The following is a 16,079-nucleotide window of genomic DNA, read 5'->3' on the forward strand; positions in this document are numbered from 1 at the left end:
TTGGCATCCTGCTGAAAAATATTTTGAAGATAAGAGCATATCAGCTCTCCTTTAGATACTTTGCTACAAACATTTGCCAACTGTTTCCATATTGAAATATTTGAAGGGCACAATGAAGATGCAAGCTCTAGCAGTTGGAATGAAATTTCATTTGAACATATTTCTGCAGCAATTCTCAGCTTTTCTGATAGCACATAATTACAGTGGTCTTTCTGTGCCTTTTCCATAAGTAGTATGTATTGAGCATTTTTATCCCAAGTCCACTGAATGCCATCATGCACCACACTTGAATCCAGGCCAGAGCAGTCGTTACTCAAAATCCAATCTCCCTCCTTCCACCAAAGGAATGCACAGTGTCCTGGTTGACCAACCGGCAATGCAGGAATACCAAAAGCTTGACACATGGCACTACCAAATTTTGAGATACCACCACAGACAGCCCCAACTTCATGCAGAACTTGTAAAGTTACCGGTCTGTTATCATTATAATCAGCACCGTTATGCACACTTATTCCTTGGTGATTTTCCTCACGGTACTTCATCATATGATGAGTGGCATCCCCGACTTTATTGGGCGACTTGAATTCTTGCAATATATTATCTCTTGCCCATAAAAGCTCTTCATCTGAAGCCCAACTGCCAACAACATAACGCATTTGCCATGCATTTAGAGAATGGAAAACTGGAAAAAGTAGGTGCCTACCTTCCCAATTTTCATAGGAAAAATATCTTAATACAGGATCAATATCAATTTCAGGTTTCGCTAAGGATTTGACAGGAGTTGAGAAGGTCAGTGCTATAGCTACAGCTAACCTGTATTTCCAGCCATCAATTGCTTCCGGATCAATCGAGGTTATCTGCATCAATAACCGAAGCACCTCTATCCATTTATGGCCTAAGACATCGCCACTACAAAGCAGAGTTTCTAGCGCCTCCAGGTCGTTCCATAACCACTCCATAGCTTCCCATCTCACCTCTGGGTACTCAGTCAAGTCTGAATCGTTAGGTAAGAATTTCTGCAAATTAACGAGCAACTGCCATTGCAATAAATATTTTCCTCCTTCCGGTGATTTTGCAAAGCTTTTCACGCGATCAAAACAAGCTGATTTAAGGGTTGATTTTAGCAGTTCATACAGTTTCTGTGATTTCATTTCAGTCATGCTTCTCTGAACAGACTTCTCTCCCTCCATGTGCTTGCATCAATGATCTCGCTGGTTTGCTTCTGCCCTGATGGTATGTTGACCTGTTTGTGAACAGTTGATCCCATAGTGCTCTTCGATAACATCTCTTCGAAGAAAGGTAGCAAATTGTGTAATAGGGAGTCCAGAAGCCGCAAAACTGGATAAAAATAAGCCAAAAGCCCCCTTATATGCAGTTTAAAAAGAACGCATCGTTAAGACAAGAGGTGGTGGTTGCAAAGTCAATAGAATAGAATTGAGACTGTTAAGAAATTACAAAAATTATATTTCTCATTGCGACTTTTTATTAAGGAAGCATTATCTAGGTCAGCCATTCTTAAACTCCGGCCCTCATCGTCATCAAGTTTTTATCCGGCCCGCCGACCGCTTCATCTAAAAGAATTATGTTTTTGGACTGCTCTGATATTTTCTATTTCTCTGCAGTAAATGATAATGTGCGTCCCGTTGACCAGTAATTGATCCGAAGGGGAGTATGAAAATAGGAAATGCTTTATTTAATCATTTAAACGTTTTATGGCAACATTTTTTACTGCCTTCATTGAACTCAGTAGGCCGTTGATAAACTCACCATGACCTCATCCCTTCCTCCACTTTCTGAGATCCCAGGCCCATGAAGTTCATACTAATTAGCGCATGTGTATGAAGCAGCGTGTGTGGACAAGGGCACTGGCTAATACTTAATTGCCAAACTGTATTTAATTTATTTTTTCTCTCCATCTTGTTTTGGTTTAATTCATTAGCAAAAAAGTTGATTATTCGTTCTTATGCTAAGATAATTCTATTACTTTGGAAGACCCTTTCAAGTGCATTAACCCAGGCTAGTGGAAAGGCTGCCTAAGACAGAAGCCTCCAAATACAACCCCCCCTTGCCATTAAGCGCCTAAACCTGTCTGCATATGAATTTAAAAAGTGAAAATCGATAGGTTGTTACGATCACGAATTATGTTGTCACATTTCTCTGTTCAATGTTAATGACCATAGAGTTCAAAGGCAGAATTCTCTGTTGCCGATTTACTCAAAGTAATCCAAAAAATTTACCTGATGTAAGTCCTAAGCAAATAAACCTAAATCTTCTATAACATTCTGGAAATATCTTAAACATAGCCGCCTCTGCCCAAATTAAACAAAGAAGCAGAGTGCAACCAAATTGATTAATTTGATTTAATATTTAAATTCTACTACAATAATGATTCAAACAATCTTTTGGTGGTACAAAACTTGGAAATGGCTTTGAAAAAAGCAAACATTTAGTAAACTAAAGCTTTTCGTCTGACACTCTTCAGAGTTTAAAACGTCAGAACTTAGATTGAAAACTCTACGCAAGGAAGTACAAAATTTTTCGTCAGCCGAGAAACTAGTTATCTTCTCCTTAATGTAAGCTGAAATTACATCCTCTGGATAGCCGTTCTCAGGAAAATCTTTCTTAGTTGTTCAAGTTCTGAGTCGAATTTAGACTTGGAACAAATCATCAGTGCCCCATGTTTAAGAGTTTTTATGAGGCTGATTTTTCTTTGTTTTGGGCAAAACGAACTCCATCGAGTGTATAACCCCGAAAATGTGGGTTTACGGTATACACTAGTGAGAAAGCCAGTGCCAGACTTTTCAACCAAAACATCTAGAAATGGCAAGGAGTTATTTTCTTCCTTTTCAAATGTAAACTGCTGAGCCAATCATATATAAGATGGGTCTAAGTGGAACATTCGGCTTTTGTCTTTTAGGGAGGCCATACATTAGTGAACGTTGTGAACATGTTGGTCTTATCCTATCGTAAACTTCGTTGATCAACACTTTTGAGTTAACCAGCTCCATTTTGACAATTTTCTACTTTGCTCAGTTTCGAAAGCCTTCTTTAAGTCAAGGTAACAAGCTCCTGTTACATTTGAGTTATCCATATTTCCAAGATTAACTGTGCGTTTAATTTTCTAACTCTTGAACAAAATACCAACAAAATGACGGGCAAAAAGCTCCCTCAGAAATCATGCCTTGGACATCAGAAAAACAGTCATGAGGCTACGTTCCCACATCATCGAGAGCGAGTTGGGCCGTTGGTGCATCGGCGCAAATCGCTAAACCTACCACTGATTTGGACAGGAAGCGGTTACTTTGGAATTTTACCATAATAACCCCCAAATTTAATTGATAAAGGGGGGAATGGGCAAGAAAAGACTCTTTTCCCCACTAACATCCGATGCACCAGTCCTACCTAATAGCATCCAAATAAATGCTAAAAACAAAAAAGAATGCCTAAAGGTACGAGAAATTTTATTGAAGGCATCAAGAGATGAAAAGAGGGAGGGAGGGGGGAAAATAAACAGCACACTTTATTCGTCGCCTTTCACCAAGCAAAGAGAAACCAACACTATGCCAAAAACCTTAAATACCCCCAAGAATAACCTAGGGAATGAAAACCGCCATGAGCCATAAATCTTGCCCTAGCATTACTAAACAAAACCCCCGGAGGCCAAGACTACTTCGCAATACCAATAAACGAGCAACGCAAATGCAAGAGAACCACGAGAAGGCGTGGCACATGAGACCAAAAATATGAATAACAGTCAATAATCAACTCAGGAGTAACAGCCAATGCAAAAGCCTCTCGTGAAATTAACTCTGATTAAATTTCATTAAATCATCATGAACAGCAAGTATCGAGATTGGCCTATAGAGGGGGGGGGGGCTAAAGTTATCATAATCCTTGTCATCACCACTTTTGAGCAGAGCTCTGACTTTTGCTGACTTCCAGCTGTTTGGTAGGCATTGCTGCTCAATCGATAGGTTTATTGCTGTCGTTCTCGGTGTAATATCAAATGTTTTTACTTTTAGCGAATGCTCGTGCTAATTTTCTACCAGTTGTAGAAAAATGTTTATTGAAAGCTTCTGCAAATTCGGAAGGATCAGTGATATAACAATTTTTTGTTGGAGTTCAAAAGTATCGTGTGATTTTTCATCTGACAGGATACAAGTGACACACTTTTCACCCTATCTTTTCTTTTCATTAACTTATAGATAATCTTTTAGAAGTAAGTTATTCCTGGTTTAGAACAAAAAATTCTAATCAGGGGGCGCAGGGAGCGCGATTTTGCTTTTTATCACGTGACCCTATGACGTACATTGTGATAACACGGCATTTTCCTGTAATTAATAGAGAGTTTACGAAACACGACGCGACAGGTCCAGACAAACTAAATTCGTTTAGAAGTGTGTTGTAAACGTTAATATTGCACTGTATACCAGTAACAGCAATAACAAATTATCACAATCTACCTCACGGTGTCACGTGATTCATTTCCCGCCATAATTTGAAAAGGGTTTTTAAGTAGGAAAATGAAATCAGAAAGGAAAAATATTTCAACAACACTCTCATACAGCATTTTACTTTAAGCTAAAAGAAAGAAAAAATTGGCGCCAAAAGCGTGTCACTTGTCCTTTAAGGCATTTCTACATTCTTTTGCTGTCAGACTTATATTCTTCTATCAAACTTTTGAAGTATTCAGATTTTAATTGACGGCTCTCTCGGTAAGCATAGTTGCGCAACTTTTTGTACATATCCCAATGGTATGCACCATTAATACTGCGTGCTTTACGAGCGTGATAGTCACGTTCTTTCTAACACCCAATTCAAATCCAAATTCATTTAATATTCAGCAACCATTTTACAATTCTTACTGTCGATAAAGTGTCGATAAAGATGATTAACAATTTAACAATTACTAAAATTCCAACAATAAAGTTGCCTAGGATGTTGGGAGGAACCGAAACGGATTTCGAGCCCAACCTCCCAAATTTCAGTGACAACAGTAATATGATTTTAGTAACAGTGAAAAAGATATATAATAACAACAATCTAGGTATTTATACATTACAAGATAATATGAACTCGAATTTTACATTTAGAACAGTAACAGAACAATTGTATGATAATGAAGTTATAGAAATTACGAAAAAGCAAGATGAGAAATGGGGTGTAGAATAAAGAGGAAAGAAAGTAAAATAGGGAGGGGAGACACGTACAATTCTCTCTTGATTAGTAAGGAAGAAATCAAATATATATTTTTTATTTTCATATTTCACTACACTTTTGTAGAAGGCGGTTGCGAAGCTGTTTCTGAAATGATATCTTGCTTGACATCATAGGAAATTCCAATGGGATCTCGTTCCATATCTTAATTCCATTAAGCATAATTGATCGCTTTTTGAGGCTAGTTGTGGCTTGGGGGATTGCAATTTTTTATTTGCAGTTTGTCTTGTACTGTAGCGGTGCCTTGAGGAAGTTTTTTCGAACAGATCACAAAAAATTCTATTAGAGATTATGCATTTATTTCAAACATGAATTTTGCACATTGCAAAGTGTAACTGTCATCAAAGTTTTCTATATTAAATTTACGACAAAATTGGTTTGGACCTTGCTGTATTTTTATCGGGTGTTTTCGGCCCTTTGACTCTTTTCAATTAAGTTGGTGCGTGCTCCTCTACTATTTCAATTTAATGGTGCGAGCATCATCAACGGATTGAGTACCATCAATAGCATGCCAAGGAACGTTCGCTAGATCTTTCAAGAAATCCTCCTTCAAATTTCTTAAAAGTCTTCGATTCATTTGTCCGAGACGGCAGTTTTGGAACGCCACTCTTAAACACACACATGAAAATGCTATGATCGCTGATGGGTGATGAAATAACCTCAGTTTGCACAACTCTATGTTTGTTATTTTCACAGAAAGGGTCAATAAGAGATTTTGAACTTTTACAAATCTAGTCGGGAATTTTGTCACTTGCCAAAAGAAAATTTGAAACAGATTGCCTCGTGGTCTTGGGCCCTGACTTAGAGAGCATGTCCACATTAAAATCACCCATTATTACGATTTTTGTCTTTGTATGATTTAGCTCTTGAAACTGATCTTCAAAATCAGAAAGGTATGTGTCAAGTGTGGCATCAGGTGGTCTATAGATGCTTCCAATGATTTGTGATTTAGATTTTGGTCAATTTATTTCAATCCACATACATTCAGTATCCTTACACTCCACTAGGCCTGTGCTTTACCTCGCAGTTAACTCACTTTTTAGCTACCAATCCCCCATCCTGTTTTTGATTAGGACCTTTTCAATCTCTTCGAATTGCAGTATAGCCAGGAATTTTGATTTTGTAGTCAGTAATGATCGATGATCCTGGATACCGATGATCTTGGAACTGCTGATAGAAGTGACGCAGTGAAGATTAATTTGATCTCGGACAAACGAGATTGTAGCATAGTTTCTGCTTTATAGCTATAATGCTGCATACTCTTCCTCGTTTCCATTCTGTAATATTATGCTTGGTTTTGCTTGGTGGCTTGGTTCTAGGGTTTCTCTCAAGTGCAAAGAAATTAGCGGAAAAATGCAAGACAATTTTGCAAGCATTGTTTCAGAATTGCTCAGCTGCCTTCAAAAAGGAAAAAGAAAGACAGGTCGCTATTGGTTGCCCCACAAGGGTTGTTGACGGGTGATGATCCAAGTGAACGGCTTAAAAACTTTTTAACGAATACAGACCGAAAGGCTTTTTTAATATCAGTTGGACCATACCAGCCAAAGTTCAAATGCTATCAAAGAAATGCCGATATTCCAAAAAACAAGCAACGTTTTATAGCGACAAAGGCATACCATTTTGTCTGCTGCTTGTTTCCTACTGGACTAGGACGCAAAAGGAGCGACAATTCATGGCATAGAATGAAAAGTATTGGTGCCAGTAAAAGGGGAAAACGTGCTCAGCATTTTTCTTCAGAATCCCTCAAGGCAGCCCTTTTTGACCATGCGTGTTCTCGTTGAGAGAATGCCATGTTGATATTCAACTGAATCAACCATTGAAAGAAAAAATGATTCAAAAGATTGCCAATGAAGAGAAGAACAAATCAGTGACGAAAATTTTGTTTGATGTGGCAAGAACTTTGGCAAGACAGTCGATTGCTTTTAGCGACCATGCTAACGATAAAAATGGAAACTTTTTCCAAATTATAAATTTGATGTCTCGTTATTGCCCAGAGCTAGATCAATGACTCAACAGCAGACGCCTGAAGCCAAACAGTACAAAATATACAAGCCCTTCTTCATAAAATGAAATAATTCAGTTTCTAGCCAAAGATGTCCGGGACAGAGTGAAGAAAGAAATTTATGGAGCAAAAATGTTTTCAGTGTCTGCAGACACGATCCCTGATACTTCAAACAGAGATCAGATTGTTGTTGCTGCTAGACACGTTGCATATGATGGCATTGCAAAAGAGAAGACCATTGAAATCAAGGAATGCAAAGATAAGCATGAAAAAAAGGGGCAAAGTCGATTTTGGATTCTCTAGAATCAAATCAAATTGTTGCTGATGGCCTATGTTTCCATATCTATAACTTTGCCTCTTCAATGTCTGGGAGAAAAAAGGGTGTACAAAAGGTGTTGCAGGATTTATTAGAGCGTCCTATTCCCTACATACTTTGCCAAGCCCATAGATCAAATACTTTTAACGAGCACAGTGCCACGCAAAGCCAACTTGTAACTTCAATGTCAGGTTGCTTGAAGAGGCATCTATAGACCAGTTGCAAAAGAAATGATATATTTACAGATGCTATTCAAGAAGTTGAAAATTCTTTGAAGCTAAGAAATCTTTTAAAAACACGTTGGGTTTATCGATCTGAATCAATCGAAGCTGAATGGCGGATTTTCAGTGCCATTGCTCCTGCCATAAATCAAGTTATCAATCATAACGAATGTGAAAAGAAAGTCAGAAAAAAGGGAAACGCCATCAAAAATAATTTGGCCACATTTGACTTCATATTTTGCGTTATGTTTATACGCCTCAATGCTAAAAAGACAAAGGTTTGACAATGCTGCTGCAGAAAGAAGATCTCAATTCTCAACATCTTTGATGCACTGAAACTCGTTGAAGCTACTGTGGTAAATTTCGAAAGCTATGGACAATGAGATAGATAGTGCCACTGAATATGCAAAACAATTTGGCATAAACCCTTTGGCAGACTTTTCTTGCAAAGCATAGAATGAGATTGCTGTCCATAAGTTTTGATGGGCACCCTGAATCAGCAGCAGTGATTGGATTTCAGGAATATTACAGAAGTGAAATGTGTATGGTATTAGACTGCCTGATTTTTTAGTATGATGCAAATCTGAAGGCTTGTCTTCAAAAAGTCAGACCATTGGCAGAAGTTCTCCAACCGCCCCTGAATGAACCAACAGCTGAGAATGCCAACCCCTTTTGCAGCCTTTTCCCGCCCATTGAGCGCATTGAAAGAGATGTTCTGTTTTCCGAATCGGATGTGCTGCGATCGTTAGACGAGACCCAGCAATTTTCATCTGCTCAAGAGATTGGAAGATTTGTGCACGATAACAAAAAGCTCTTCTCATTCGTAGACAGATGCTATCGATTGCTCTTCACAGCTCCAGTGCCAGTCGCAAAAGATGAACGTGTCTTTCGCAAACTCAAATTGGGCAAGAGCTGCATTTGCTCAACAATGAACGACGAAAGACTAAATGACCTCATTTTATCGGCAACTGAAAATAATTTCACTGATGCAATAAATCTGGAGGAAATTATTAAAAATTGGTCAAAAGCAAAAATGGGCCGTTTTAGAATCAAATAACAATATTGTGTATCATTCTTTAGCAATAATATAGCTTCAAACTCTCTTCGTTTTCCTTTCTGGCTTTTTACTTTTGGCAATTTGCCTGTTAAAATCAGAAAGATCCAACTTGGGGTTGTTTCGATCTTTATCGCTGTATTCTTCTCTGAATGCGCCTTTTATATTTCGTGCAATAATAGTATTTCGTGAATGCTGGCATTGACCTTGAAAAAAAAGTTCACTGAATTCATAACACGCACATAATTACGTTTAAATCGCCACGTGCACCCATCGTATTTCTGAAAATTTTTTGAGAAATAACGTTGGTAGCAATCTGAAATCTGTTCAGCATGATCATAAAAGTTTAAGAGATTTTATCAACGAAAATATTTTGGTGGTTAAATTGCTTTACAAATCGATTTTCAGTTCTCATCAAAAAATTGACTTTGTCTTGCATGTAGGTATCAAGAGATGCTTGAAACCTAGATTTTATTAGTATTGAAAATATTTATATGAATTAGAATTGCTCGGAAATCAATTTATTGAAAAGGGCACTCTGCTGCCTCTGTGCTGCCTCCGTGCTGCCCCCGCACCACTAAGGCACAATGTTTTTTTCATCGATCTACACAAACGAAAAAGCCGCCATTGTGTAGACAGAAGGAGTTCGTTTTCTCTATTGGACTCCAGTGGTAATTTTTCTTTTGGCACGCGGCACTGATTGGACAACTATACCGGTCTTGTGCTTGCGTTTTTTGATTGGCCTATTTCCATCCACAACTGGGTATATATTTTTCATCGTGTTCTTTCAGACCCTTATTCTGACGTTTTATGCTCCGAGGAGAGTCAGACGAAAAAGCTTTTAGCCTATTTATTATAAAATGTTTGCTTTTATCAAAGCCGTTTTCAAGTTCTGTACCGCCAAAAAACTTTTCCCATATTGCTAGCTTAAATGATAAAAATTTGTTCATTCACATAGCATTTAGCAAGTGATGTTTTAAATTCTTTTTGAACCAAAATCTCGAGGTAGAGCCTCGAATGTCAGCTGATAGGTCATTTCAGAGATTTTGCCCCAATATATTAAGCCAAACTGAAGCGTGTTTTTATCTAAAAAAGATATCTCTTCTTTCTTGTGGGACACCCCCCCAGACCATAACCTTGTCGGCAAATCTTCGAAAACGGAAGTTTATTCGTCAATTTTTGGAAACTGGCAAATTTTCAGAAGAAAGAAAGAGTTTTGCCATTTTCAAATAGATATCATCGGTTGTTGATGATAGCACCAGTCACAGTTGAAATTTGTGAAAACCTAACGAGAATAATTGATGATCGTTGAAACTCTCTCGTGCTAAAGGCCAGGCGCGGTCTGGCCCGGGTGGCAAAGTGGCTATCCCCACCGGGCCCTCAGACATGTAAAGTAAAGAAAATTACGGGCCCTTTCTGCAAAAGTTAGAGTAGAGAAGATAATTTTCATAAACTGGAAACTACATACAGTCACAGCCAAGGCCCCTAACATGCGTGCTGGCTTCACAACTAAGCATCAAAATGAAGTCTGCGCGCAGGCCAAAGGGCCCCACTATGACCAACATCCACTATACAGAAATTCTATTTCAAATTTCGCACAAAGACAAATCTGTCCTACTTTCTAGATAAATAATTTTAAACTGTATGTAGAGATCAAGGAGCTGTTGTTTTTAGTTAGTTGTCTAGAGTCGCCATTGTTACATTTCTAGCTAATAATGACCTTCCACACATGATCGAACGTTCCCTAGGGTCATATTATTTTAAGGGAAGAAAATTGCGCAGGAAGAAAGCTTCTCAAATTGGGAAATTTTTGGAACCAACTTTGCGAAAGAAGCGAAATAGGAGCTTTGCAAAAACAAACTTTCGCGTTTAAGCGAAAATCATGGACTTTGCGTGAAAAACATTTCTTTTCAATTGATGTTTCCTTCTATTTTTATTCCACATGATACCAGCAAAGCAACGAAAAAGATGTAAAATTTGTCCAACAGAATAATTCTTCGTCAAAGTTTTCAAGAGAATCAACAGCAAAAGTTTCTGGATATTTCACAAAAATAAATTTTCGAAAATTTAGTATTTCAAGAAGTTTTGCGTATCAATCATCCGCGATTTTAGGCCATAAACGCTAAAAAACGCAATGGTTCCTTCCCTCGAAAGTTTCTTTCCGTGAATATTTCTTTCCTTGAAAGTTTCTTCCTTGAAAGTAGTAAGCAACAGTTAAAGGCCTTCCCCTGCTGCCCTTTAAGTTTTTCTTTTCTCTGAAACCCTCTGCAAGGTGCATGCTTAAAAGTTATAATGAAGTTTTTCTGTTTGCTAATTGTTAAATGAACAAAGTGTTTAGAATAATAAAGTTTGGTACAGACTAAGGAATCTGTATCGTTTTAAGTTCTCTCAATGATGTTTTAGTGTGAACAAGTTTGTAGGTCACTAGATTTCAAATTGTAGCCAAGATACTAACCTAGACAAATGAAAAGATGACACATAAAGGAAAAGAACATGCAGGTTGAATTTTTGATTATTTTCTTGGCTCAATTTCAGAATACTATATATATATATATATATTTATATATTAGGTTCGCTTGAAAATGTTGCAAAAAGTTGTCACACTAGGATTGTTATTCTGAACTGTTATTAAAGTTACAAATAGAACCATTGTTTTGCTGTTATTGTGCAGAGTTTAACTGCATACATAGAATCCTTGATTTAAATAGAGAGCCACAACTGTCGATAATTGATTTGAACAGAGAATATTTTAGCCTTTTCTCGCATTAGTTGGTGTGGCTCAAAAAAGTTTATCTGCCACACCCTGAGCCGGGACCTTTTGGTTTGATGGCCACCCTGCAATTATGACACTGAGCAAAACTGAAATATAGCAGTTCGAGAAAAAATATTCGCGAATTTTATCAATGATAATTATAATCGCTTGAGAACCACGCCCGTATCTGTAGCCACGCCCATATTGTCGGCAAACCACTGGTTTTGCACCCCCCATGAAAATTTTCTAGCGACGGCCCTGCTACTTGTCTCCCTCTTGGCAGCCCTGTTTGTATATGTTGACCTCCTCTAATTCTGAACTGTGAACTTGAGTCTACATGTAAGTGAGGGGTTAACTCATCAAAGATTTTATCCATATTAAATATTTTCCGGGTTATTACAAACTCACTTTAAAGAGGCCCACCGGGAAATTTCCCGGTGTCCCGCCTAGCCACAACACCCCTGAGTTTGGTCTGTCTCTTCATAGCAGTTCATTTATGTATTGTATGTGTGCTTCCCCATCCAAAGACTGTGGAGCATGTTTCAGGTTGAGGGTGCTTAAACTTTTTCCTTTTATAAACGCGCTGAAAACCAAGAGCAAAGCGATTTTTGTATGATTTTAGGTACATTCTCGATATCATTGAGAGGCTACATCCCCATCCCCATTTCTTCGGTCCCTGTCGTGATTCCCGCTAGTTAAAGCGTACAAATACCAAAGGCCAATAAAAGCGTGTTTACACGAGGGAAACAAAACTTCACCCTTTGCGAATAAAACAAGATATGCACAATACAGATATTTAAGAGCAAGGATCAACATTGCTCGCATCCCCTCGTCTTTGTCACTATGAAGCCTCGTCTGCGAGTAGACATTCTGAATGAAAACATAGTCAATGGTGAAAAGTTCTTCTTTAAAACACGAGTCAAGGCAGAGAAGCTTTAAAGCCTTGGTCTGATGGTTTTCAAATTTAGAGGCCACAAAATATAATTTAGGAACAATGATACCATTTAGGATCATGATGCTGGCTTGATGTTAGAGGAATTGGCTCCGCGGATTTACACGCCCAAGGCCAGGGATAACTTTCTGGGGGAGGGGGACTTAAAGCTTCAAACTGTAACAAAGTATATAAAGCCAAAAAAATGATTGCACAAAAGTTTGCAGCATGCGTTTCTTTTACCAGGTCGAATCAGAAGACAGTTTGTGCCATTAGGTTACGACGTTAATATTTCTTTGGTCGACTTAAAACATATCCGGGTTAAAACTTATCCGTTTTTAAAGTGAGTCAATGGAAACGGCATTTTTTCTTCGACCCGTTTTTAATCCGTTTTTCACTGGTCCCACTAAGCCGGGTTAAAATGTATGCAGGGTGAAAAGTTGTAAGAGAAATCAGTATTTGCATCATCAATAATCCTTCAATTGCTATCGTTGTAGGTTAATGGAAGCAACATTGACATCCAGGATTTTGTCTTTTTATTTTTGGCTCCATCTCAACTTTTAAGCGTTGCTGTTGTTGCAAGTGGGTCAGAAGTTATCCGGGCTTCGGCGTTTCCATTAACTCGCAGGTGTGTCAAAAAATACCCGGGTAAAAACTGACCGACTTTGAGATCCGTTTTCAAACTTATCCGTTTTTCAAATGGGTTAGTGGGAACGCGACGCAGAAACGGATAACTTTTAACCCGGATATGTTTTAACCTAGGCTAGTGGAAAGGCTGATAATACCCTAAGGGCCAATATTGTTGTAGCGGAAGGAGAAGGGAGACTTTCGAATTTTGATGTTTCCATTTCGCTTGAAGAAATTCCCTTTACAGCAAATTTTTTGTAATAAAACCTGTCTCACGGGGTGTTAGGGGGGGGGGTCTGGAAACCGTAGAACCGCCTGAGATGTTCGCAAAAATCGTTAAACCGTGCATCATTTTTCTAAAAACCGCACAATCGCGTGAAAATCATCTAGAACCAAAATAATGCTATTTTCAACTAAGTTATAAGGCAATTGTACCTTGAACACCATTGTAGAGTAATGAGTAATGAGTAGATTTTTTTCACGCATGCAATTTGTAGAGTTCAGGATGCGAAACCCGAAATTGTAACTGGGTATGAAACTAAGTAAAAACCGAAAGCAATGGGGCTGACCAGGGCCGCACTAACATTTTAAGTGCCTCGGAGAAAAAGCATAGACAAGGCCCCCTTCAGCAAGTCCCAGCATTTAATTTGCAGAAACCGAAATAGATATTTCATGAGTTATTGAAAAATTAATTGAAAGAAAACTCTGTCTTTGTAGCTACAAAGAATTCTATTTATGAATCAAACAAAAAGATTTATTACTATGTCTGTGAAAAATTAGATTTTTTCTGAACTATTGATAAGTATGCGTCCTTAACTTCTCGACTAACTCAAGCCCCGAGGTGGCACCATGGTTGCCGCGGAAGGGTCAGAAAATTTTCTAATATGAGTGATTCCAGGTCGCTGGAAAATGCTACTCCACAATTTGTCGCTCATCAAGGGTTCAATTAACCGATGAAGACAAAGATGAAATGAACTTTAGGTGCCATTTTACCTACCGATTGGATTTCAGTGACCAATAAATCGTTAAATGGGCCAACTGAAGAATCACCGGCTATCGTATGAATTTGATAGGGTTGTATTGTATTGTATTGTATTGTATTGTATTGTATTGTATCGTATTGTATTGTATTGTATTGTATTGTATTGTATTGTATTGTATTGTATTGTATTGTATTGTATTGTATTGTAAAGTGCAGTGCAGTGCAGTGCAGTGCAGTGCAGTGCAGTGCAGTGCATTGTATCATCCGGGTCTGGTCAAAGGGCAATGCCGTAATTACGTGACTGTATTTTTTGATCATGTGACCCACCCACTGAGTCATGCATTTTCATTTTTTTCAAATAATGGTAAATTAACGGTCATCGCGATTTACTGTGAACCTCCAAAATTCGCCCTTCTCAGGGTTATGAGAATGCAACTCTAGATATAAATCTAGAGATAGAACAGAGTATATAAATCTGTTAATAGTCTCGCGCCTGATTATCTCTCGCATTTATTTGTTAGAAGTTCTGATCGCAATATTATCAACATTAGAAATGCCGAAACTGACTTGCTAGTGCCATTCATGAAAACTAGTAATGAACAGAAAGCGTTCGCATTTCGTGGAGCAAAAATCTGGAATGATCTCAGCCGCGAGGCCAAGCAAGCTCCCTTTTTATCTTCTTTTAAGAATAAGATAAAAGGTTTGTTGTAAATTTATTGTAAATAGTTGTAGATAAATTATTTATGATTGTAATTAGTTTCCTTTTTCCGTTATTAATTTTAGTAGATTTTTTAATTTGTAAAGTTTTTGGCACGGCCCCCTAAATCAGTCATGACTGACGGGGCTACCGTGCATAAATAATTTTGAAATGAAAATAAAAATGAAAAACATCTATCGTTCACTTATGTTAAAAAAATTTGGGACAAACTTCGAAATTTCGCAACAAAAACGGGTGAAAAGACATTTTATGCAACAAATTTGAAAAGACATTTTTAAAATCTTTCTCATTCAAAAAGGACGGCAGCTATTTCTAGGAAATTTTTACAAGACATTGTTGATATTTTGAAGCCTTTTATGTACGCCAAAAAATAAAAAAAATATCAACCATAAAATTTCTATAGGTCTCGAGACGAAAACATGGAAGCTCTGAAAACTCAAGAACTGAGTTAAGAGAAGCGCTTACAAATTGCTTTCTACTGAAATAAACCAAAAGGATTTCGCGATATCACAACGCCGACACCATTTTTCATTCGTCGAAGTGGTGCGATACTTTACTTACCTAGTGAAATAGTGAACTTTATTCGAAACTTAAAAGTTTAATTCTGTACCCCCCCCCCTGTCAGGCCTTAATAGGAGTACCTCTCGGGGGAGGGGGTGTAGCCATTATGTGGGTAGGGGGGGTGGAGCAATTTTTTAGCTCACCTTGTGTAATTTTCTTTATAAATTTTTTTTATGCAGATTTGAAATTAAAAAAGTTGAATTTGTTTAATCTAAAATTCCTAAAATTCTCGTAGACATCTCTAAAATTCCATGAAGGTCATGTGACTTTTTCCTTTATTGGGCCATACAACCCTTCGGCATATTTTGCTATTATAGTCAGGACAGCTATTAGACTACGCCTCTATGTTTAATATAAAGAATGTAGAAATGCTAAGTATAACAATGATAACAAAGCACTCACGGCCTTTAGCTTGCTTTAGTGTTGGCGACTTGTGGCGTCTCTGAATTAAACACTTCGAATGGCAACAGGACAACAGCGACGTCTTTCAAGCGACACACGCTTCGACTTTCATCGGGAAACGGCGGCCACGATTCTTTTGGCAAGGCGGGAACGCCCACAGTGAAAAGCCTCCTACTCTAAAACAGGCAAGCTCTTTTATACCCTTTCTAAAATACAACCAGCCAATAACAAAACAGAACATGATAACAGCAAATTAGAACAGAACAATAGTTAAAATAGCATAAAAGTTAATAAAA

The sequence above is a fragment of the Rhopilema esculentum genome, chromosome 11 (assembly GCF_057945365.1).
Source record: "Rhopilema esculentum isolate cy_ngs chromosome 11, ASM5794536v1, whole genome shotgun sequence".
NCBI lineage: Eukaryota > Metazoa > Cnidaria > Scyphozoa > Rhizostomeae > Rhizostomatidae > Rhopilema > Rhopilema esculentum.